Source organism: Coregonus clupeaformis, chromosome 14, assembly GCF_020615455.1.
Source record: "Coregonus clupeaformis isolate EN_2021a chromosome 14, ASM2061545v1, whole genome shotgun sequence".
In the NCBI taxonomy this organism is placed as follows: Eukaryota; Metazoa; Chordata; class Actinopteri; order Salmoniformes; family Salmonidae; genus Coregonus; species Coregonus clupeaformis.
In genome coordinates, this window is record NC_059205.1 from 39,351,578 (window position 1) to 39,375,736 (window position 24,159).

General features: G+C 40.5%; 1 protein-coding gene across 4 annotated transcripts in view; it reads left to right on the forward strand.

Annotated features, from left to right (window-relative positions):
- Positions 1-8,677: 8,677 nt before the first annotated feature.
- LOC121580915 (tenascin-N) overlaps positions 8,678-24,159 on the forward strand; it is a 51,279-nt gene continuing 35,797 nt past the window's right edge. For 3 of the 4 annotated variants that reach the window (XM_041896104.2, XM_041896106.2, XM_041896105.2), the window contains exons 1-2: positions 8,678-8,735; positions 12,329-12,557. The gene's annotated coding sequence lies outside the window, so the exon portion shown is untranslated. The remainder of the gene's footprint in view (positions 8,736-12,328; positions 12,558-24,159) is intronic. The other variant, XM_041896107.2, reaches the window with a different exon arrangement.

Sequence of the window (24,159 nt, forward strand, 5' to 3'; positions counted from 1 at the left end):
ATCCTATAGAAAATGTGTGGGCAGAACTGAAAAAGCGTGTGCAAGCAAGGAGGCCTACAAACCTGACTGAGTTACACCAGCTCTGTCAGGAGGAATGGGCCAAAATTCACCCAACTTATTGTTGGAAGCTTGTGGAAGGCTACCTGAAACGTTTGACCCAAGTTAAACAATTTACAGTGCCTTGCAAAAGTTTTCGTCCCCCTTGGCGTTTTTCCTATTTTGTTCCATTACAGCCTGTAATTTAAATGGATTTTTATTTGGATTTCATATAATGGACATACACAAAATAGTCCAAATTGGTGAAGTGAAATGAAAAAAATAACTTATTTCAAAAAAATAAATAATGGAAAAGTGGTGCGTGCATTTGTATTCACCCCCTTTGCTATAAAGCCCCTAAATAAGATCTGGTGCAACCAATTACCTTCAGAAGTCACATAATTAGTGAAATAAAGTCCACCTGTGTGCAATCTGAGTCACATGATCTCAGTATATATACACCTGTTCTGAAACACCCCAGAGTCGGCAACACCACTAAGCAACGGGCACCACCAAGCAAGCGGCACCATGAAGACCAAGGAGCTCTCCAAACAGGTCAGGGACAAAGTTGTGGAGAAGTACAGATCAGGGTTGGGTTATAAAAAAAATATATCAGAAACTTTGAACATCCCACGGAGCACCATTAAATCCATTATTAAAAAATGGAAAGAATATGGTACCACAACAGACCTTCCAAGAGAGGGCTGCCCACCAAAACTCACAGACCAGGCAAGGAGGGCATTAATCAGAGAGGCAACAAAGAGACCAAAGATAACCCTGAAGGAGTTGCAAAGCTCCAGCGGAGATTGGAGTATCTGTCCATAGGACAACTTTAAGCCGTACACTCCACAGAGCTGGGCTTTACAGAAGAGTGCCAGAAAAAAGATTTGCTTAAAGAAAAATATAAGCAAACACATTTGGTGTTCACCAAAAGGCATGTGGGAGACTCCCCAAATATATGGAAGAAGGTACTCTGGTCAGATGAGACTAAAATTGAGCTTTTTGGCCATCAAGGAAAACGCTATGTCTGGTGCAAACCCAACACCTCTCATCACCCCGAGAACACCATCCCCACAGTGAAGCATGGTGGTGGCAGCATCATGCTGTGGGGATGTTTTTCATTGGCAGGGACTGGGAAACTGGTCGGAATTGAAGGAATGATGGATGGCGCTAAATACAGGGAAATTCTTGAGGGAAACCTGTTTGTCTTCCAGAGGTTTGAGAATGGGACGGAGGTTCACCTCCCAGCAGGACAAGGACCCTAAGCATACTGCTAGAGCAACACTCAAGTGGTTTAAGGGGAAACATTTACATGTCTTGGAATGGCCTAGTCAAAGCCCAGACCTCAATAGTCAAAAATCACAGTGGCTAGATGTGCCAAGCTTATAGAGACATACCCCAAGAGACTTGCAGCTGTAATTGCTGCAAAAGATGGCTCTACAAAGTATTGACTTTGGGGGGGGTGAATAGTTATGCACGCTCAAGTTTTGTTTTTTTGTTTTATTTCTTGTTTGTTTCACAAGAAAACAACATTTTGCATCTTCAAAGTGGTAGGCATGTTATGTAAATCAAATGATACAAACCTAACCAAAATCCATTTTAATTCCAGGTTGTAAGGCAACAAAATAGGAAAAATGCCAAAGGGGGTGAATGCTTTCACAAGCCACTGTAAAGGCAATGCTACAAAATACTAATTGAGTGTATTTTCTAATAATTGCGCCAACAGTTGTTGCCTTCTCACCAAGCTGCTTGCCTATTGTCCTGTAGCCCATCCCAGCCTTGTGCAGGTCTACAATTTTAACCCTGATGTCCTTACACAGCTCTCTGGTCTTGGCCATTGTGGAGAGGTTGGAGTCTGTTTGATTGAGTGTGTGGACAGGTGTCTTTTATACAGGTAACGAGTTCAAACAGGTGCAGTTAATACAGGTAATGAGTGGAGAACAGGAGGGCTTCTTAAAGAAAAACTAACAGGTCTGTGAGAGCTGGAATTCTTACTGGTTGGTAGGTGATCAAATACTTATGTCATACAATAAAATACAAATTAATTACTTAAAAATCATACAATGTGATTTTCTGGATTATTATTTTTTGATTCCGTCTCTCACAGTTGAAGTGTACCTATGATAAAAATTACAGACCTCTACATGCTTTTTAAGTAGGAAAACCTGCAAAATCGGCAGTGTATCAAATACTTGTTCTCCCCACTGTGTATATATATATACACACAACAGTGGAGGTCGGTGCTGTTTTAAGATGAGGGAGGATTCTTTTTTTTATTAGCATGGCCTTATTTGTATTACAGCATATTGGATGACTGTCATTCATATTCCATTCACCCAGCTCAATGTAACATTGATAGGTGTACTCAAATTTTCCACACTCTTGCCTGCATTTAGCTGATCTAGGGTGTAATCATTAGTCCAACAGTTGCAAACGAGAGTTTCTATTGGACAAATTCAGGTATGTTTATCCCTGTTTAGTTTGGTTTGCTTCCATTTAAGAAAAGTTTTTCAACAGAATCGGCGGAATGAATACACCCCTGATCACACGCAAACACAGATCAATTTCATAGCAGCCACATACAAACAGCATGATCACTTTGCATCTACGTGCTCTCCTCCTCTCACCTTTTCCCTTTGCTTGTGGACTTCAGTCCACAACACATCAGTGTCTCTGACCAGGCGAAAAAACCTTTCCAAGCCAAACCTTCATATCATAACCGCTAAACTCTACACACAGCCTACATCGTTGTCACCATATTAGCTAACGTCATAGTCAACATAGCTAATAGAACTAACGTGTTAGTAAACCCGCTACAATCATGCAGTACAGTGTACAGTCAGCAAGCAGTTTAGCACTTACATCGACGGGGCCCGGTGGCAATAAATGTATACATTTACCTTGACTTGGAAGAGTTCCAGTGTTGGATAAATAGCCATAGCCAGCTAGCTAACATATCATCCCTCTCTGTTTGAGCCAGGTGTTAGAGTAGGCTAAACTAGCTAGCTGCATTCGCTAGCTAATAACTGTAAGTGAAAGTAAAAAAAAAAATACAAGACATTTTGCTAGCTCTCTTGCTGCTCATTCATTTTTGAAGAAATGAATTTGTTCAAAAACTGTTCAACTATTGTCTTTCTCTCTCTTTGAGTCAACTACTCACCACATTTTATGCACTGCAGTGCTAGCTAGCTGTAGCTTATACTTTCAGTACTATATTCATTCTCTGATCCTTTGATTGGGTGGACAACATGCCAGTTCATGCTGCAAGAGCTCTGATAGGTTGGAGGATGTCCTCCGGAAGTTGTCATAATTACTGTGTAAGTCTATGGAAGGGGGTGAGAACCATGAGCCTCCTAGGTTTTGTACTGAAGTCAAGGTACCCAGAGGAGGAGGGAACTAGCTGTCCTCCGGCTACACCATGGTCCTACCCTACAGAGTGCTGTTGAGGCTACTGTAGACCTTTATTGCAAAACAGTATGTTTTAATCAATTATTTGGTGACGTGACTATATTTAGTATAATTTCATTATCTAAAAAGGATAACTTTTTCAATGTTTCACTATTTTTATTTTTATGAAATTCACTGAGGAGGAGGGTCCTCAGTGAGTGTACAAAACATTAGTAACACCTGCTTTTTCCATGACATAGACCAGGTGAATCCATGACATAGACCAGGTGAATCCAGGTGAAAGCTATGATCCCTTATTGATGTCACCTGTTAAATCCACTTCAATCAGTGTAGATGAAGGGGAGGAGACAGGTTAAAGAAGGATTTTTAAGCATTGAGACAAATGAAACCTGAATTGTGTATGTGTGCCATTCAGAGAGTGAATGGGCTAGACAAAAGATTTAAGTGCCTTTGAACGGGGTATGGTAGTAGGTGCCAGGTGCACCGGTTTGAGTGTGTCAAGAACTGCTTCGCTGCTGGGTTTTTCACGCTCAACAGTTTCCTGTGTGTATCAGGAATGGTCCACGATCCAAAGGACTTCCAGCCAACTTGACACAACTGTGGGAAGCATTGGCGTCAACATGGGCCAGCATCCCTGTGGAACGCTTTCGAACACCTAGAGTCCATGCCCCGACGAATTGAGGCTGTTCTGAGGGCAAAAGGGGTGCAACTCAATATTAGGAAGGTGTTTTTAATGTTTTGTACACTCTGTGTATATTTCTAGAACTCAGTCAGGGTCTTAACTTACTGTTGAGAGTTAGAGTAGTAGAATACACAAGGTGCAATATCGACGTTTGGTTGTGCATCAGCAGTTTTTCTCTTATGTCAGTCACTGATAGTCACTCAATTAGCCCATGTCAGCACATATTTTTAAGATTGGTAAGTTATCCTAGCTAGCTATCTAAACTTATAGTAATCATGGTCGAATTATCCACCGGGCACGAAGGGCCTGTAGCCAGGGCCCTGACCTCCAGGGGGCCTGTCATGCCAAATAGTGTCCCCCCTGCGTCACAATGGGATTTGAGAAGCTACTAGCAAAGATGTTCTCATTGTTCTATCTGTGCTACTAGCGTCCGTTGCTAGGGCCGTTGCAAGAACATGCCAAATTCTGCCTGGCTACGTAATAAAAAAATAATAAAAAAAACGATAGCTTTCGTTGATATGCTGGTTGTTATGTTCTGATTGTCCTGAGGCGTGCATAGAGAGAAGCGCATGCAGTCAAAAGACAGGGGAAAATGCCACAGGGTGTTCATTTAATTAATTGTTGTAAATCCCTTTTGGTATTCGTGAGTTCAACATTATTCAACTGTCGGTTGTGTCCTGCATTATATTCAACTACAAGTGTACTGCTGTATTACTGAGCTATGCCTATGCCATGTGGTGGAGGAAGGGAGGTAAGGAAAATAATCATAATAGGACTAAGAGCATACTTTAGTAAGACAAGGGAAGGGAAGCTCAAAATAAAAGTATGCCAGTCACTCAGGAGGGAAAGCATGCTTATGTACCTCGACCTCCAGCTCTTGGAATTTGGGGTTGTGGATAAGCAAAGTACAGGCTCGTTGGTCTTATACCTTGTCTGGTTAGGGAAGGAGTATCATGTTAGAGACAGTATAACAACTAGAAATATTATATTCACATTGCACTGGAAATACCTCTGTATTTTATGTGGTTAATGTAACCAGTGGTGGAAAAAGTACTCAATTGTCATACTTGAGTAAAAGTAAAGATACCTTAAAGTCACCCAGTAAATTACTACTTGAGTAAAAGTCTAAAAGTATTTGGTTTTAAATATACTTAAGTATCAAAAGTAAATGGAATTGCTAAAATATACTTAAGTATCAAAAGTAAAAGTATAAATCATTTCAAATTCCTTATATTAAGCAAACCAGATGGAACAATTTTTTAAAATTAGTTTTTTAACATTAACAGATAGCCAGGGGCACATGCCAACACTCATACATAATTTACAAACAAAACATTTGTGTTTAGTGAGTCCGCCAGATCAGAGGCAGTAGGGATGACCAGGGATTTTCTCTTGATAAGTGCTTGAATTGGTCAATTTTCCTGTCAAAATGTAACGAGTACGTTTTGGGTGTCAGGAAAAATGTATGGAGTAAAAAGTATATTATTTTCTTCAGGAATGTAGTGAAGTAAATGTTGCAAAAATATACAGTGCCAGTCAAAAGTTTGGACACACCTACTCATTCAAGGGTTTTTCTTTATTTTTTACTATTTTTTACATTGTAGAATAATAGTGAAGTCATCAAAACTATGAAATAACACATATGGAATCATGTAGTAACAAAAAAAGTGTTAAACAAATCAAAATATATTTTATATTTGAGATTCTTCAAAAGCCACCCTTTGCCTTGATGACAGCTTTGCACACTCTTGGCATTCTCTCAACCAGCTTCACCTGGAATGCTTTTCCAACAGTCTTGAAGGAGTTCCCACATATGCTGAGCACTTGTTGGCTGCTTTTCCTTCACTCTGCCGTCCGACTTATCCCAAACCATCTCAATTGGGTTGAGGTCGGGGGATTGTGGAGGCCAGGTCATCTGATGCAGCATTCCATCACTCTCCTTGGTAAAATAGCCCTTACACAACCTGGAGGTGTGTTGGGATGGCGTATTGCTGCAGAATGCTGTGATGGCCATGCTAGTTAAGTGTGCCTTGAATTCTAAATAAATCACAGACCGTGTCACCAGCAAAGCACCCCCACACCATAACACCTCCTCCTCCATGCTTTACAGTGGGAACTACACATGCGGAGATCGTCCGTTCACCCACACCGCGTCTCACAAAGACATGGCGGTTTGAACCAAAAATCTCCAATTTGGACTCCAGACTAAAGGACACATTTCCGCCGGTCTAATGTCCATTGCTCGTGCTTCTTGGCCCAAGCAGGTCTCTTCTTCTTATTGGTGTCCTTTAGTAGTGGTTTCTTTGCAGCAATTCGACCATGAAGGCATGATTCACACAGTCTCCTCTGAACAGTTGATGTTGAGATATGTCTGTGACTTGAACTCTGAAGCATTTATTTGGGCTGCAATTTCTGAGGCTGGTAACTCTAATGAACTTATCCTCTGCAGCAGAGGTAAATCTGGATCTTCCATTCCTGTGGTGGTCCTCATGAGAGCCCGTTTCATCATAGTGCTTGATGGTTTTTGCGACTGCATTTGAAGAAACTTTCAAAGTTCTTGAAATGTTCCATATTGACTGACCTTCATGTCTTAAAGTAATGATGGACTGTCATTTCTCTTTGCTTATTTGAGCTGTTCTTGCCTTAATATGGACTTGGTCTTTTACCAAATAGGGCCATCTTCTTTAAAAAAACCCTTGAATGAGTAGGTGTTCTAAAACCTTTGACCGGAAGTGTACATCCACGGACAGACCAACATGACAAATTCAAACCAACCATTTAATGGCAGAGCCAATGTAGGTGTTTCAAATGAGGGTGTTCAATGGCCATTTTATACCGCATGTGCAATTAGCCTAAGGTCATGCACTGTCTGCCTTGGGGGCAGTTGCCTTCAGAACCTTTTGGAATGTGCAGCATTGCCCTGGAGAGGCTGTGTCAATCAGGAGTCCTGAGACTATATCTCCCCCCTGTCATTACTCAGGGGTTCCAAAGAGGAGTCTCTCCCCTCTCCATTTCCTCAACTTAATAGTCATTATGGACCATATGCTATATCTCTTATAGATAACTATCTGATCAAACAAAATATAGTGCAATTGTTGTCAATCATGATCAATAGGGGACATCATGATATTTGATCTGGAACTTTTGTTGGGCAAAGTAAAAGGGTGTAGTTCTGTTCAGATTAACCTGCATTTCTAAGAGGGGTTACATTATAGTCATGCTTTATGGTGGCTAATGGTAATAAGCTTTTTTTTGTTAAATTGACACATTTTCAATTTGTTTGTCCACGTTGAGTCATTTGTTTGACACTTCATGTACAGCCATTAGTCAAGGATGTTTTGTCCTCCTCATACCATGACTGTTTTTAGCATTAACAAGGATATAAAGACATTAGTGAGCTGCAAACTCACAGCCAAGCATCATAATAAAACCCAGGCTACTCCGTTTTCCGACTGTAACTGTTAATCCCATCAAAACACAGAGAACAAAGACACTTTCATTTGATTTTATCCAAAAAGCCAAACAAAATGATAAGGGGAACATGACCTTTCAGAATAGTTTCAGAGCAGTGTCTGTTAACTTACTTAGGGTGGGACCACCAGGACCAATAGGAAGTGAGATCCCTAAAACTCAAGCAAGAAACTTTTGACCCAAAAATCTGGTGTAGTAGGGTCGTTTATTTAGGCGGCTTCCCACTGGGCAAAAACTGGTTGAATCAACGTTGTTTTCACGTCACTTCAACCCCAAAATTCAATGTGTTGACGTTGAATCAACGTGGAAAACTGATTTAGATTTCCCAAAAGTCATCAACATAAGGGAATTTCATATTTTTTCACTCATCTTTTAACCTAAATCCTATGACAGGGTGACATTCTTGGTTGATTTCACGTTGAATTCAGGTTAGTTGACTTCTCAACCAAATGTAAATCAAAACTAGACGTTGAACTGACGTCTGTGCCCAGTGGGTTGTGTTTTTTAAAATAACTCTCTTTTGTGACATCAAAACAAATTAAAGTCTTGAAATTGGGTGAGACCACTATACCACCACTGCTGTGTGACTACCACTGTATCTATTACCCTAAGCATGTCACTGATCTAAAACGGTCTTTCAAATGCCACCAAAGTCAAGTACCAAGAAGACAGCTAGGGTCAGGTTCTCACAGACACTCCCATGACCAGCTTGGACAAACCAGATGAGTGCTTTCCTCATCAATTTCCTCATCAATTATCGCTGTCAACACCTCATTAGCTAAACATTTGGTTTGTCTAACTAACTTTTGCAGCACATTACATTTGGTCCATACGTTTATATGATATGATTTCACCTTTCAAGGGTTGAGGGGGAAAAAAATAGTAATATTTGTAAATATAGGCCTAGGGCCTACAGATCAAAACAACTGTTGCTGATAAATCTCTATCAACATTTTTAAAGGAAGTTGTGGTTTGGCCAAGTAAAAATATCTACTTTTAATAATGTACATTCTGTCATAAATCCAGTCTTGTATGTTGCTTGTGTATTCCAGTGTTGGATGGGGAGGATGAAGAAGATGTAGAGGCAGATGGGAACATGGAGACATTCATTATCTTTGGTGTCCTCCACAGTATAGAGGTAAGGAGATGCTGCATGGTATTCTTATCAACTTAAGGGACTCATGCATATCCTCATGGTAATGCCAAGTGTCCTATGGATTCAGCCTAGCTGAATGACCAACAAAAGGCTTCTCTCAGTAAAGCAACCCAACTCAAGCTGTCAATTTGATAATTGGCCAAAGATCTTTCATTTATATTTAACTTAAGTATGTCACGCATGGACAGTTATGCATTTGCTATGTGTTTACAACAGGATGGAAGTATTGGTTTATGACACACACCTCTTCTATAATGGTTGGTAGCATAGAAGTAGAATCATTATATTTCTATGGTTGGTAGGGTTTCCTTTTTTCAAATGTAGCTATAATATTGTACAGATTTTATACCCTTCTGGTGATGCTTTATGTTAAATGTTTATAGGACTGTTAGGATCATTCTGTCAGCTCACATTTTGCATGCATCTCCTCAGACCACCAATAAATGACTGCAAATGGCACGATTTTCCCAATATAGTGCACTACTTTTGATCAGGGCAAAGTAGTGCACTATGAAGGGAACAGGGTGCCATTTGGGAAGCACCCCTTCTGACTGACTCGATCATTGTTTTCATTCAAACATCTCCCCTCCGTGAGGAAACATGCAATCAATGTTGTTTACATTTCTCTGATCGCAGTTGACCCACAGCCCGAAATGTATGGCATGTAGTTCAAAGGAACAGCTAATGTGTTCTAGAGTCCTAAGTACAAGAAGTAATGGGTCTTCAGGTTTACATTGTGATATAGAATGATTACTTGCATATGTATAGTGATGCAGAGGAAGCTAAACAGAATATACATGATTTTAATGACAAGATAATCCATCTAAGGAGGACCAGTCTTATCTAAAAGTATATAAGGGTGATGGATTTCCCCATCTAATGTCAGTCAATGTTACATCCTTTTGGAATTACACTGCCTGGATTTCTTGTTAAACTTCCCAGAATATGCTTGAAACTTCAAGAGATGATCATATATCAATATTGAATGTGCAATTTGTATCATTGAAAGTCTACTAGAGGCACAAAACTGTAATTTATGACATTTATGAGGTTTACAAGGGAGTACATCCATGTTGTTACTGGATAATTTGCATGACAAATTGCAAAGACTGACATTATGTTTTTTGTATTTTTCTGAGTGATCTTTGCCGCTTTTCACATATGGTTGTCCTAACAAGAAATATATTGCCTTCAAGAGATTTGCTATTTATGTTTCTGGGGAGAAAAAAACATGATGAAGTACAAGTGCTGGGGCGAGCATACAAAGGTGTTCCATAAATTATGCCCAGTATTTACACAGCAGCCAACCCTATCTGCTGATTCCAACCACCTGAACAGCAGCTAGCGGAAGGGTGACAGCAATAACAACGATAAAATGAATTTCACATGGCTTAAATCAAATACAGTACATGTAAGAGGAGAATGTGTCAATTGAGGTAAAAAAGCGTAGAGGAAATGAAGCGATATTCTGCCATTGATATGAACATTCCTTTCACAAAGGCTGTGAATAACAAAAAGGGAACTTGGGAATATCCTCATGAAATTCAAATCATGACTGACTGGGATTCATCAATGTAGAAAACTGGTCAACAAAATGAAAACACAGCAGCCTTTTGTAGTGTACTCTACTTCTTCCATGAGTACATTGAAACCATATTTACATATTAACAGTTAACGTTCCTCTCTGTGGAATACATGCCTTTCCGCCATGTTACTCTTCAGGGTTATGAAGGCTATGCTTAGTGGGCCTGTTCTCGGCTCTTGTCACCCACTAAAGGAATTTAATAATGTCAGAACTGTGTTACTGCCAGTAGGGGAATGCATGGGGGGAATCATGTCATCTGTGACTCATTCACACTGTTCAAATGAGCTGCTATAAAGTAGTATCTAGATCCAAGACATTACTTTAAACATCCGAAAGGTGGGCTGACATCTTTAAGTATGTAGTTGATCTTACAGGAGAGTTAAACAGTTAAACTCAAACAACAAAGCTAGCTGCAGCTCTGGCTATTACGTTACCTGAATTAATACATCTACCTGCGCTTATCAGCTCATGATTAGGGCCAGACATTTAATGCGATACAATTCTCATAATGCGAAAGGCTTTTTCAAAACAATTCTAAGAACGTAGTATTTAAAAAGGTAGTATCTAATTTTATCCGATGATATCCCCAACACAAATGCACCAACACAAATCATTCAGCGTTGTTTTACAGAGGAGGTGATCCAGTGCTAGACCATGCTATATAATACCAAGGGCCATGAAAACTTGATGAGACTGAACCATGAACGGAATGTTCCGAGGTTATTTCTCAACTCAGAGGAAGAGTTAATTGTCTCTAATGGCTTTCATCATGTGCCATCCGGTTGTTCTAGAATCGTCACACAGTATTGTTCCAAAAGGGACGTTTTCAACTATTGTCTGATTTGAGTCATTTCTGCAGACCAGGGGCTCTCTAGCCCAGTGAGCTCCAGGGTGAAGTGTTCCTTAGGTACAGATCTAGGATCAGCGTCTAGAGGCAATTTCACCCTTCACCACCCTATGATTTCAGTCAGTAGTATTTGTCCTTTAAAGACCATCACACCTGGCCTCAGCTCCAGTTTCACTTCAACTATTTCACCGACAGCCCCTATGTCACAGTAATGTGATACCATATTATATATTTAGAGACAAACAGATGCCGGTGAAAAATATGACCAACCTTGACACCTAGAGCCTTTGGTGAGGCTGGGGGGGTCGATGTGTGGGCATGAATTCATATGTTGTTGCATTAGTTTCTATTATATTTGTGTAAATGTTCTTATGTAATTAATCTAAATACTTAGGGAATCAATTCATAATAATCCAAACGCTTTGGTACGTACAATAGATTTGACTTTATCCCTTGTTTGTTATTGTCTCTTGAAGTGTTGCACAATATGGTCTGAAGGCTATTTCTGATGGTGGTGTTTGTGGTTTCATACTATCTTAGGAGAAGTGTTAGCCTGCTGTTTTCTCACAATAATATCTGTGTTTCCTTCTTCTTCAAACAGTATTAACATTTCACAATGGTGCTGTATGCACAAGCCAAACCATGTGTGTATAAAGGATTAAATCTGGTTTCTTTTGTTTTTATCAATCCTTCTAAGGATGACCACATGTAGTGTTTTAGTAGTTAATGTAATGATGCATACAAAATCATACTGTAACTAAAGTTTATAATCTCTTAATCCAAATTCACACTTCAAATAGACTAAAAGGGTTGGCTAATCTGATGGGAAACTTTAATTCACTTCACAGATATAACTAGATCCGTTTTTTAAAAATGAATTCCAGATTTTTCTTGGCGTGAGCTCAACACTAAATCAAAGCTTTCTCAGGTTGCCTTGCAGCACGTATTACTCCTGCTCAAGTGATTAATTTCCTTCCACTGCTGCTACTGTAACAAAAAACATTTACAAAAGTTTATAAAACTCAAAAGTTGGTAGTGAAGGGGTTGGAGGCAACATGATTGAGGGTCATGTTGATGTAGGTGATAAGCCCCAGACTAAAGAAGAGGGAATGACTCATTATCTCTCTCCATTCCATTATTGAGGAGCAAGAGAAGAGACACTCCCAAACTACTTCCCATTGGCCATAGGCATTTCGGAGATGGAATTTAACGACTTGAAGGAAAGGCTGTTGCTGCAGGAGCCACAGAGGCATTGGTTATAAGGGCCCCTTCAAACTCCTGCCCTGAGCTTGTCTACAGGTGTCAGAGAGAGAAACAATAGAGTGACAGATTCTCAGGCTTTCAGAGGAGGGAGTCACAGTGAATTGCAAAGGTAAGTTAAACACTGCTTTCTGTTGTCATTGTTTTATTATTGAATGTTCAATTTCAGGGGCTTTGTAATATGTTCATACAAATCTGTTATGATTGACACTTTTGTTGATTTAGTGATTGCATCTGATTCGACAAATTTTTGTTCATAGTATGACCTGTTTAATATTTCACATACTGTATTTAAAAAGTATGATTATATTGTTTCATTTTCTTTTAACAAATGCAGGTATAAACAAGATTCATACTTACTGCTGAAATAAGTAATTACAACGAAAAAGTAATACTTACAACGGAATAAGTAATTTGCAATGTTGCTCCTGTTTCAAGAGTCATCATATGATACAGCATATGATCGGGAAGCATATGGTTTTCATCAGAGCAAATTAAATGTTAACATGCAGTAGTCCTTTAAACAAAGATATGAAATGATTACAACAACTTCCAAAGCTAAGCTCTTTCAGTAGAAGTTATACAGTAAAATAAATGAATGAAAGAAAGAAACAAAAAGCAATCTGTTGATAGATTTATTTTGTATCAACCCCCCAAAAACGACATGAGCCGTAACTAAGGCATCAAACCCAATACGGTTAAAGGTCAATTTCCTTGTTTATTTTACAAAGTTCTTGAATAGCTTCTGTGTTTAAGGAAAATAGCCTGCGTTTATTATACATTTTCCTATTCAGGACCTTCTATAAACCTGCCTTCTCTCACTCCTCACATTTTCATCACAGACTAAACTCCAGCCGTCTGGTACCAGACTGAACTGCAGGGCAGTCAAGCATGAGACTAAGCATTAACATGTTATACCTCAGCTAGCCAGACATATCCAGTAGGGACATACAGTGGCTTGCGAAAGTATTCACCCTCCTTGGCAATTTTCCTATTTTGTTACAACGTGGAATTTAAATGGATTTTTTGGGGGTTTGCATCATTTGATTTACACAACATGCCTACCACTTTGAAGATGCAAAATATTTGTTATTGTGAAACAAACAAGAAGTAAGACAAAAAAACAGAACTTGAGCGTGCATAACTATTCACCCCCCCAAAGTCAATACTTTGTAGAGCCACCTTTTGCAGCAATTACAGCTGCATGTCTCTATAATAACTCCTGAGTGGCGCAGTGGTCTAAGGCACTGCATCGCAGTGCTAACTGTGCCACTAGAGATCCTGGTTCGAATCCATGCTCTGTCGCAGCCGGCCGCGACCGGGAGACTCATGGGCGGCGCACAATTGGCCCAGCGTCGTCCAGGGTAGGGGAGGGAATGGCCGGCAGGGATGTAGCTCAGTTGATAGAGCATGGCGTTTGCAATGCCAGGGTTGTGGGTTCGATTCCCACAGGGGGCCAGTATAAAAAAAATATGTATTCACTAACTGTAAGTCGCTCTGGATAAGAGCGTCTGCTAAATGACTAAAATGTAAATGTAAATAAGCTTGGCACATCTAGCTACTGAGATTTTTGCCCATTCTTCAAGGCAAAACTGCTACAGCTCCTTCAAGTTGGATGGGTTCCACTGGTGTACAGCAATCTTTAAGTCATACCACAGATTCTCAATTGGATTGAGGTCTGGGCTTTGACTAGGCCATTCCAAGACATGTAAATGTTTCCCCTTAAACCACTCAAGTGTTGTTTTAGCAGTATGCTTAGGGTCATTGTCCTGCTGGAAGGTGAACCTCCGTCCCATTCTCAAATCTCTGGAAGACTAAAACAGGTTTCCCTCAAGAATTTCCCTGTATTTAGCGCCACCCATCATTCCTTCAATTTTGACCAGTTTCCCAGTCCCTGCCGATGAAAAACATCCCCACAGCATGATGCTGCCACCACCATGCTTCACTGTGGGGATGGTGTTCTCGGGGTGATGAGAGGTGTTGGATTTGCGCCAGACATAGCGTTTTCCTTGATGGCCAAAAAGCTTCATTTTATCTCATCTGACCAGAGTACCTTCTTCCATGTGTTTGGGGAGTCTCCTACATGCCTTTTGGCGAACACCAAACGTGTTTGCTTATTTTTTTCTTGAAGCAATGGCTTTTTTTCTGGCCACTCTTCCGTAAAGCCCAGCTCTGTGGAGTGTACGGCTTAAAGTGGTCCTACGGACAGATACTCCAATCTCTGCTGTGGAGCTTTGCAGCTCCTTCAGGGTTATCTTTGGTCTCTTTGTTGCCTCTCTGATTAATGCCATCCTTGCCTGGTCTGTGAGTTTTGGTGGGCGGCCCTCTCTTGGCAGGTTAGTTGTGATGCCATATTCTTTTCATTTTTTAATAATGGATTTAATGGTGCTCCGTGGGATGTTCAAAGTTTCTGATATTTTTTTATAACCCAACCCTGATCTGTACTTCCCCACAACTTTGTCCCTGACCTGTTTGGAGAGCTCCTTGGTCTTCATGGTGCCGCTTGCTTGGTGGTGCCCCTTGCTTAGTGGTGTTGCAGACTCTGGGGCCTTTCAGAACAGGCGTATATATACTTAGATCATGTGACAGATCATGTGACACTTAGATCGCACACAGGTGGACTTTATTTAACTAATTATGTGACTTCTGAAGGTCATTGGTTGCACCAGATCTTATTTAGGGGCTTCATAGCAAAGGGGGTGAATAAATATGCACGCAGCACTTTTCCGTTATTTTTTGTTTAATTATTTTTTTCATTCCACTTCACCAATTTGGACTATTTTATGTATGTCTATTACATGAAATCCAAATAAAAATCCATTTAAATTACAGGTTGTAATGCAACAAAATAGGAAAAACGCCAAGGGGGATTAATACTTTTGCAAGGCACTGTAGCTGAAGTTTTAGAATGCTATTAATGTCCTTACTATGGGGTTAACACAGGTTTTTATTTGAATGTAAAACTTTTCATTGAAGGTGCTATTTTCTTTTCCAGAAAATAAATAGTTGCAGGCTTCATATACATTATGTACGGTCCTTGCAGGTGGCTCAACTTGATGAAATTCTACTGTACCGGCTTAAAGTTTACTTGGAAGCAGTGATAAAACAAACAACAGATGTAGAGCATTGCCTGCATCTAGCCATGAATGGGGTGGTTTCTAATATGTAGAGTGACTACTGGGCACTTTACATTTTTAGTAATTTAGCAGACGCTCTTATCCAGAGCGACTTACAGTTAGTGAGTGCATACATTATTTCATACTGGCCCCCCGTGGGAATCGAACCCACAACCCTGGCGTCGCCATGCTCTATCAACTGAGCTACACGGGACTTGTAACCTTATCAAGGTTTTTGTGGTTTGGATAGCAGGACCGGCAGACCGAGCAGGGGGATATGAGTTTTAGCTCAGACTTAGTCTAATTGCTTTCAGGTTTTTCTGCCTACAAGCAAAGGGAAATTCAACAAACGCTGCAAGTTTGCAACCACATAAAGACCATGAGCTCTGAGCTCATCCCAGGCTTGTTGGTCCAATTCAATTCCACTTGAAACGGAAAAGAGCAGACTGCCTTTTGTCTGTCTGTTGGTTAATGTGTCTCGGGAGAGGATGGGGCATTGCACACTGTCTGGCCTTGCTTGCTTCCCTTCCTTTCTCTCTTCCCTGCACAAAGATTTTGGAGGGAAATTAGGTCACTGTGAGGACCTGAGATTGAATGCATTCACAGTCTGAAGCATTTCTGGTTAGTGAGTGTACAAAACATTAAGGACACCTTCCTAAACCCAGTAGCATTGCAGTTCTTGATACAAACCGGTGCGCTTGGCACCTACTACCATACCCCGCTCAAAGGCACTTAAATATTTTGTCTTGCCCATTCACCCTCTGAATGGCACACATACACAATCCACGTCTCCATTGTCTCAAGGCTTAAAAATCCTTCTTTAACCTGTCACCTCCCCTTCATCTACACTGATTTGAAGTGGATTTAACAAGTGAGATCAAGAAGGGATCATAGCTTTCACCTGGATTCACCTGGTCAGGCTATGTCATGGATAGAGCAGGTGTCTTTTTAATGTTTTCTACACTCAGTGTAGATGCTCAACAGTGTTCCATTGGTTGGTAAAATTCAGCTTCCTCAACTCTTTGTTGAACCTTAACCATTAGAGAAGTGAGTCTATTTGAGTAGCTGTTTTGAAGTTTACTATGAGCACTACTTGCTAGTCTGCAATGCATGCTGGAATTGTTCAGGTACTTTCCTGCCAATCCCGGTTGGAAGTCTATCAAACTTCACAGCTAGTCGACAAGTCTGCAAAGAAAATGAAGGCTGAAAAGAGGACAGACGTTGTGTCTGACTATTTGAATCCCTTGTTATGTGAGGGTAATTCCCCTGTGTGTCCATGGCAACTTTGAGTGCGGAACTGCGGATACTGTTTTCTTGAAACCTGTCTGCTACGGCTCTGCCATGTCTGCACATCTGACACGCATCACATGGATTGCAACCCAAATGGCACTCTATTTCCTATAGGGTGGAATAGGGTGCCATTTGGGACACAACCATGGATTGACATTGAGGAGAATCCTCAGGCTTACTAATGTATAATTCCTGCCATTCCTGCCCTGCAGAGATTTAGGAGTCCGTTGCAGCCATTTTGCTGAGCTGGAAGATGGCCACCTTGGAATCTTCTCCAAGACAAATAAAAGTCTGAAAATGGCCAGCATCAAATAAAACCTTGACAGTGAGCTATAAAGGAGCTTGTTAAGGATCTGTGTGCGCCAGTGCCTGGTGCCATTCCACAGGGCTGTATAATGCTCCTGTGATGTGGGTTATTGTAAGGCTGTCATTGACTCGCTGGTCTTTCCCCCTGGTCTGATCTACTGTATTTCCTGGTTGCTGATACAGTGCCATCTACTGTAATTACTGCCATCAAGTCAATGGGGCTGAATGGCCATAGCTGTGATGTCATGGTCTGTCTGAATCTCTACGGTCTGGCTACCCTGACCTCAAGGTTTTCACCCACTGAGTTTAATAGCAGACACAGGACTTCCAGCAAACATAGTGGAAATATGGTGTGGCACTAATAGAGTTCGCCAGCTTGTAGTCCTAAAACCCAGAAATAAGTTACCTCTGGTTTGTTCAGCCATCCCTATGGGGAAAGAATAGGGTTTTGTAATAAACACAGAAAATAAGGTCCGAGGTTAACACAGGCTTAGGTGATCTTACACGTTTTGTTCTATGAGGTAATAGCAGTCAGGTAACATGACCTTTTTGAATTATGAAGCCTTTAAGCGATTTATGTGTTTTTTATTATTACATAAATTCTTCAAAATTCACGACAAGTGACCTTAGCTGTTGAAGATTATCTCATAGCACAAAACGTATAAGCTCTCCTACAATTTTTTCCAACACATAGCCTACTGATACTCAATTTTCACAACTCTTGAGCCACTGTGAACTATGTTGGATGGAAGCTTAATGCCAATGGTTATTTGACAAAGAGGTAATTATTAAACAAGAATATGTTACAGAGTGCAGTACACTAAGTTTTGTAGAATTGCCCCCTTGCCAAAGTTTCAAAAAATTGCGTTGTTTAGGAGTGCTCTTCAGAGAGTAGGCATTCCCTAATGGAAATATGCAAAAACGTCTTGCCAGCTTGTGCTTGGTTCTGCCCACCTCCTTGCTTCTTCTGCCCACTGTGCTTTATTGGCTCCCATTGTAAATTACACAGCTGTCCTATCTTGGTTTAGTTATCATAATCTTTGGGCTAATGTTATTCATTTTCATTTAGGCTAATGTTAGCCATTTTCTTTTAGGCTAATGCTGACCATTTTCATTTATGCTAATGATAGCTATTTAAAGGAACATTAGCCATTTACTTACAGTAGCAGGCTGGCTACTCAAGAGGTTCCACTTCCTGTAGGTCTGATAATGGAATAATTTTTGAGCACACTTGTTGACATTTTGATGTTCCAGCCAATTCCAGTGGGAGGCTAAGTCTGTTTCTTTCAACATTTTTAAGATTCTACATCCATTTTTCTCTTCTTTAATGTTTAGTGAGCCATGTTTAGATTTTTTGTTTCAAACTGGTTAATTCCTCCTGTAATGTTCAAAGCAGTGTCTAAGGAAATATTTTCAAATTGTACACTGCCAAATATTTCAGTTGCAATGTTCCGTTTGTATTTGTATTTATTAAGGATCCCCATTAGCTGCTGCCTCAATGTTCCTGGGGTCCAGCAACATTGAGGCAGCCTGTAGTATAAAAAACATAAACTCTCCACCCTGTGTCCGATAGCCAGCAGCATCTAAGCCATTATGTCAAACTCTGAACATCTTGACAAAGTCAATGATGTTGTAGGCTGCTTATGATGCCATAACATATATGCCTTTGCGCTTATCACTTTTAGGTTAGGCTCAGAAGAGGCTGGTGGGAGGAGCTATAGGCAGACAGGCTCATTGTAATGGCTGGAATGGAGTAAATGGAACGGAGTCAAGCATGTGGTTTCCACATGTTTGATGTGTATGAAACTGTTCCATTGATTCCATTCCAGCCATTACAACATTCCAGCCATTACAACGAGCCTGTCCTCCTATAGTTCCTCTGGTTAGGCTACTTACTTTCAAGATCCTTCAAGTAACTCCATGGGCAAGCCTCAGATTGCACCACGTGTCACAGCAGACACCAATGTAATTCATTCAGCCTGTAGATGAATGTTAGGTTGTTAGTGTTGTATGATTGATATATTCATTGATGGAGATTTCTTTATACTGGTATACAATGTTACAGGAATCATCTATTTGCACCGATGATTTGCACCATTTGTTGTTCCCTCATACACTTCCCTATGCTACGTACTGTATTTATTTGGACAATGAAGCTAAAACTTTTAATTTGGCTCTATATGCCATCATTTTGGATTGAGATCAAATGTTTCATATGATGCTACAGTACAGAATAGGGATGAATATTTTCACGAAAATCTACCAAGTTTCAATGCCGGGAATAATTCATATTATCCTGAGAGTCCCAGGAAATACCGTACAAATTAGTAGTTTAAAAGGGTTTAAAACCAAGATATTGTCACTATGCCAGGGTTTTCCCCAAATAAGAGGCGCGCTGTGCCACCTTTTCAGCTTGGTTATGCCACTATGGAAAGATTTCAGAGCAAATGAAACTGATATTTAGTAATGATAGAGTAACTATCTTTGGACATTATTGTGAATTGCAAAACAGGCTATTAATAAATGCTGAGCGTTATCATGTTCCTCAATTAATTCAGCGCATTTCAGCAGTAAGGCTCTCTCGACACAGAGCGCACTCAGGACGCACAGAGCGCACCTTGAGTATAGCGTTGTTGAATCATGCAAACTTTGTTTAACGGCAGTCAAACAAAAGTCAAAAGACCAAAGTTGCTAAGCTTGCTAGATAACCTCCTTCAACAAATGACAGAATATCTCCTATATTTGGCAAAACCGAATTGATGATTATACAGATAGAAGATCAGCTCATGAATAACGGGGAGATGTAGAGTGGAAATAGTTTAAATATCAAGGTACCTTAATGGGGACCAAATCTGTTAAAAAAATATCCATATACAGTGGGGAGAACAAGTATTTGATACACTGCCGATTTTGCAGGTTTTACTACTTACAAAGCATGTAGAGGTCTGTAATTTTTTATCATCGGTACACTTCAACTTTGAGAGACGGAATCTAAAACAAAAATCCAGAAAATCACATTGTATGATTTTTTAGTAATTAATTTGCATTTTATTGCATGACATAAGTATTTGATACATCAGAAAAGCAGAACTTAATATTTGGTACAGAAACCTTTGTTTGCAATTACAGAGATCATACGGTTCCTGTAGGTCTTGACCAGGTTTGCACACACTGCAGCAGGGATTTTGGCCCACTCCTCCATACAGACCTTCTCCAGATCCTTCAGGTTTTCGGGGGCTGTCGCTGGGCAATACGGACTTTCAGCTCCCTCCAAAGATTTTCTATTGGGTTCAGGTCTGGAGACTGGCTAGGCCACTCCAGGACCTTGAGATGCTTCTTACGGAGCCACTCCTTAGTTGCCCTGGCTGTGTGTTTTGGGTCGTTGTCATGCTGGAAGACCCAGCCACGACCCATCTTCAATGCTCTTACTGAGGGAAGGAGGTTGTTGGCCAAGATCTCGTGATACATGGCCCCATCCATCCTCCCCTCAATACGGTGCAGTCGTCCTGTCCCCTTTGCAGAAAAGCATCCCCAAAGAATGATGTTTCCACCTCCATGCTTCACGGTTGGGATGGTGTTCTTGGGGTTGTACTCATCCTTCTTCTTCCTCCAAACACAGCGAGTGGAGTTTAGACCAAAAAGCTATATTTTTGTCTCATCAGACCACATGACCTTCTCCCATTCCTCCTCTGGATCATCCAGATGGTCATTGGCAAACTTCAGACGGGCCTGGACATGCGCTGGCTTGAGCAGGGGGACCTTGCGTGCGCTGCAGGATTTTAATCCATGACGGCATAGTGTGTTACTAATGGTTTTCTTTTGAGACTGTGGTCCCAGCTCTCTTCATGTCATTGACCAGGTCCTGCCGTGTAGTTCTGGGCTGATCCCTCACCTACCTCATGATCAATGATGCCCCACGAGGTGAGATCTTGCATGGAGCCCCAGACCGAGTGTGATTGACCGTCATCTTGAACTTCTTCCATTTTCTAATAATTGCGCCAACAGTTGTTGCCTTCTCACCAAGCTGCTTGCCTATTGTCCTGTAGCCCATCCCAGCCTTGTGCATGTCTACAAATTTATCCCTGATGTCCTTACACAGCTCTCTGGTCTTGGCCATTGTGGAGAGGTTGGAGTCTGTTTGATTGAGTGTGTGGACAGGTGTCTTTTATACAGGTAACGAGTTCAAACAGGTGCAGTTAATACAGGTAATGAGTGGAGAACAGGAGGGCTTCTTAAAGAAAAACTAACAGGTCTGTGAGAGCTGGAATTCTTACTGGTTGGTAGGTGATCAAATACTTATGTCATGCAATAAAATGCAAATTAATTACTTAAAAATCATACAATGTGATTTTCTGGATTTTTGTTTTAGATTCCGTCTCCCACAGTTGAAGTGTACCTATGATTAAAATTAAAGACCTCTACATGCTTTGTAAGTAGGAAAACCTGCAAAATCGGCAGTGTATCAAATACTTGTTCTCCCCACTGTATACTCTCATACCGTTTGTTGATCACACATTCTCTCCCAAACCTCTCATATGGGCAGCAAGTAAGGGAGACCGGGGAATGGTATTAACAGTTTTTGCATTTTTGTCAATTTTATTTAGATTGTTTGAGCTACTATATTCAAAAATGTGATAGCAACAACTTCCATCTGTCTGCTACAAATTGGTATAGAAATTCTCTCTCTAAATCAAACAGACAAGGTGTGACTTTGTCTCAAATACAAGGAGTAAAATGTTGCAATTTAACCCACCTCCCGGGTCAGTTGTAACAGGGCTTGGGGTGAAATGTAACAGTTTGAAAGAATGCATGTGTGTGTGAGTGAGTTTGAGAGAGAGAGAGAGAGAGACAGTGGTGTGTGTGTGTGTGTGTGAGTGAATGTTGGACATGTTTTTACAACTAACCCTGACCGTTGCAGCCATTAGCTCGCTTCAATTTTAGCTACATGTTAGAACTTTACAATTGCTAACTTACATGAAATATAGATACACACACACACACACACACACACACACACACACACTCATTATAAACCTGATACACTGTATTTTTGGTGAATCTAACCACAAAGCAGGTGATGCCATCACAAAAACTAATTTGGTAAAAAAAAAAAAAAGACCATCTTACCTCAAAATCTGCAGACACTATCACAGGGTGCTGCTTCTTCACATGAGGGTTGAGAACTTAAACAAATGTGGTTTCTACTGACAATTGAGATGTACAAACTATGGCATAAAGGGACGACAAGCGGATAAGAGGCAATCCGTAATTTCGATTAAGACATTAATGAGCGCGCTAGGATGGACGTAGTCAATATAACTATTTGTTCAGCACTTTTTGAAATGTACAGCGACAGAATTCAGAACATGGGCCGTTCTTACAGTGCTCTCCCTGTACACCAAGTCAGAACCGTAGGATAAATAAAGGGGCCATATAAGCAGATAATGAAAGCTCTTACAATATTAGATGATTACATTTCTCTAAAACAGGTTATAGGCTACATGTGCACCACCAAGTCAGAATAGTTAGGCGAAATTTAAGATGGGAAAATAGACCAATTTATTAGGGTGAGGCACATGGGCTACTAACAGCTTACTACACAACATACACTTAGTAAAACTTTCTTAGCTACAGTATACATATCTCCCTGGCATATTACATCATTTATGCAGCAGCATACAATACATTTTTGGACCGATTTTGTCATCAAACTTTGTCATCAAAGTCTGGCATTCTCTGGATTTATGGTGCTTGGAACTGGGAAATCTGACTTCAGTGAGTTCAAGACAACTGGGAACTCGGAAAAAAACAAAGTCAATTCATGATGACGTCAATGATCTTCAGGTCGTAGCTCTAGAAAGAGGCCTGAGTTCCCGACTTACAATTCTGAGTTGGATGACCGTTCAAAACGTATTTTCCCAGTCGGAGCTAGTTTTTTTCCAGAGTTCCCAGTTGTCTTGAACTCACTGAAGTCAGATTTCCCAGTTCCAAGTTAACAGTTGTTTTGAGCGAGGCAGAAATCATGCTGGATTGACAGCATGGCCAATGTTGAATGTTTATAATTTTAAGCTTGGAAAAGAGATCCTTAAACCCAGAATTGGGACCACACACCCACTCCACTGAATAGCAGGCTAATGATTGCTTTGCAATGCTTGCAGTTAGCCACTGATTCCTTCTAAACCACTCATTTTTGAATTTGTGATTTCTAACTTGTTGTGTAATGTTTATGGCCGATGAGCACCGATACGTTTTATCTATAATTTCTCTTCATTATTTCCCTTCATATGACAAGGATTAAAAAGAATTTGCCAGTAGATTGTAGACTTGATTCATGATGATGACTGCTAACTAAGATTTTGAAAGTATGATGTTGACATGATCAGTCCAATCAAAGCTACTGTAGATATAACGTGATTTGACATCATTTTATCTGTGGCCAATGACCTTGAGCCTTCTTGGATGGGCACTTATAATGTAACTCTATGGCAGCACCCAAGGGGCTTGAATTTTCTAGATCTAACCTTAGATTTGGCAGTGACCTAGTGTCTCCATGAGTGATAGAACACTGAGCCAATCACGGCGCAACTAGAGAACATTACCAACCCCTACGCTCAGTATTTTCCGCCGGCTGCCCCACCACCACAGAAATCACTGAGCTAGGCTGAAACACCTGCATTTTGGAGCTGCCTTACTCAAGAAAGCAAAATAGAGACCATGTTTGTATGGAGGCTTTAGTAACTCAAATATGTTTTTATTATTTTTTATTATTGTTTGCAAACTGATATGTGACAAGTATTAATGCCAAAATAACATGCAAAACAGCTAATGACGGGTCGCCACTGTGTAGCATCCACAGTTACAACTGATAGGGGGCATTAAAAGACCAATACATGGACACATTTCATCCAAATAATTCGCAATGCAAACTCCATAAGTTTTCACAATGGATTTACAATTCTTCTAATGTGCAGCGCGTGCAAACACACACAGACACGCATAATA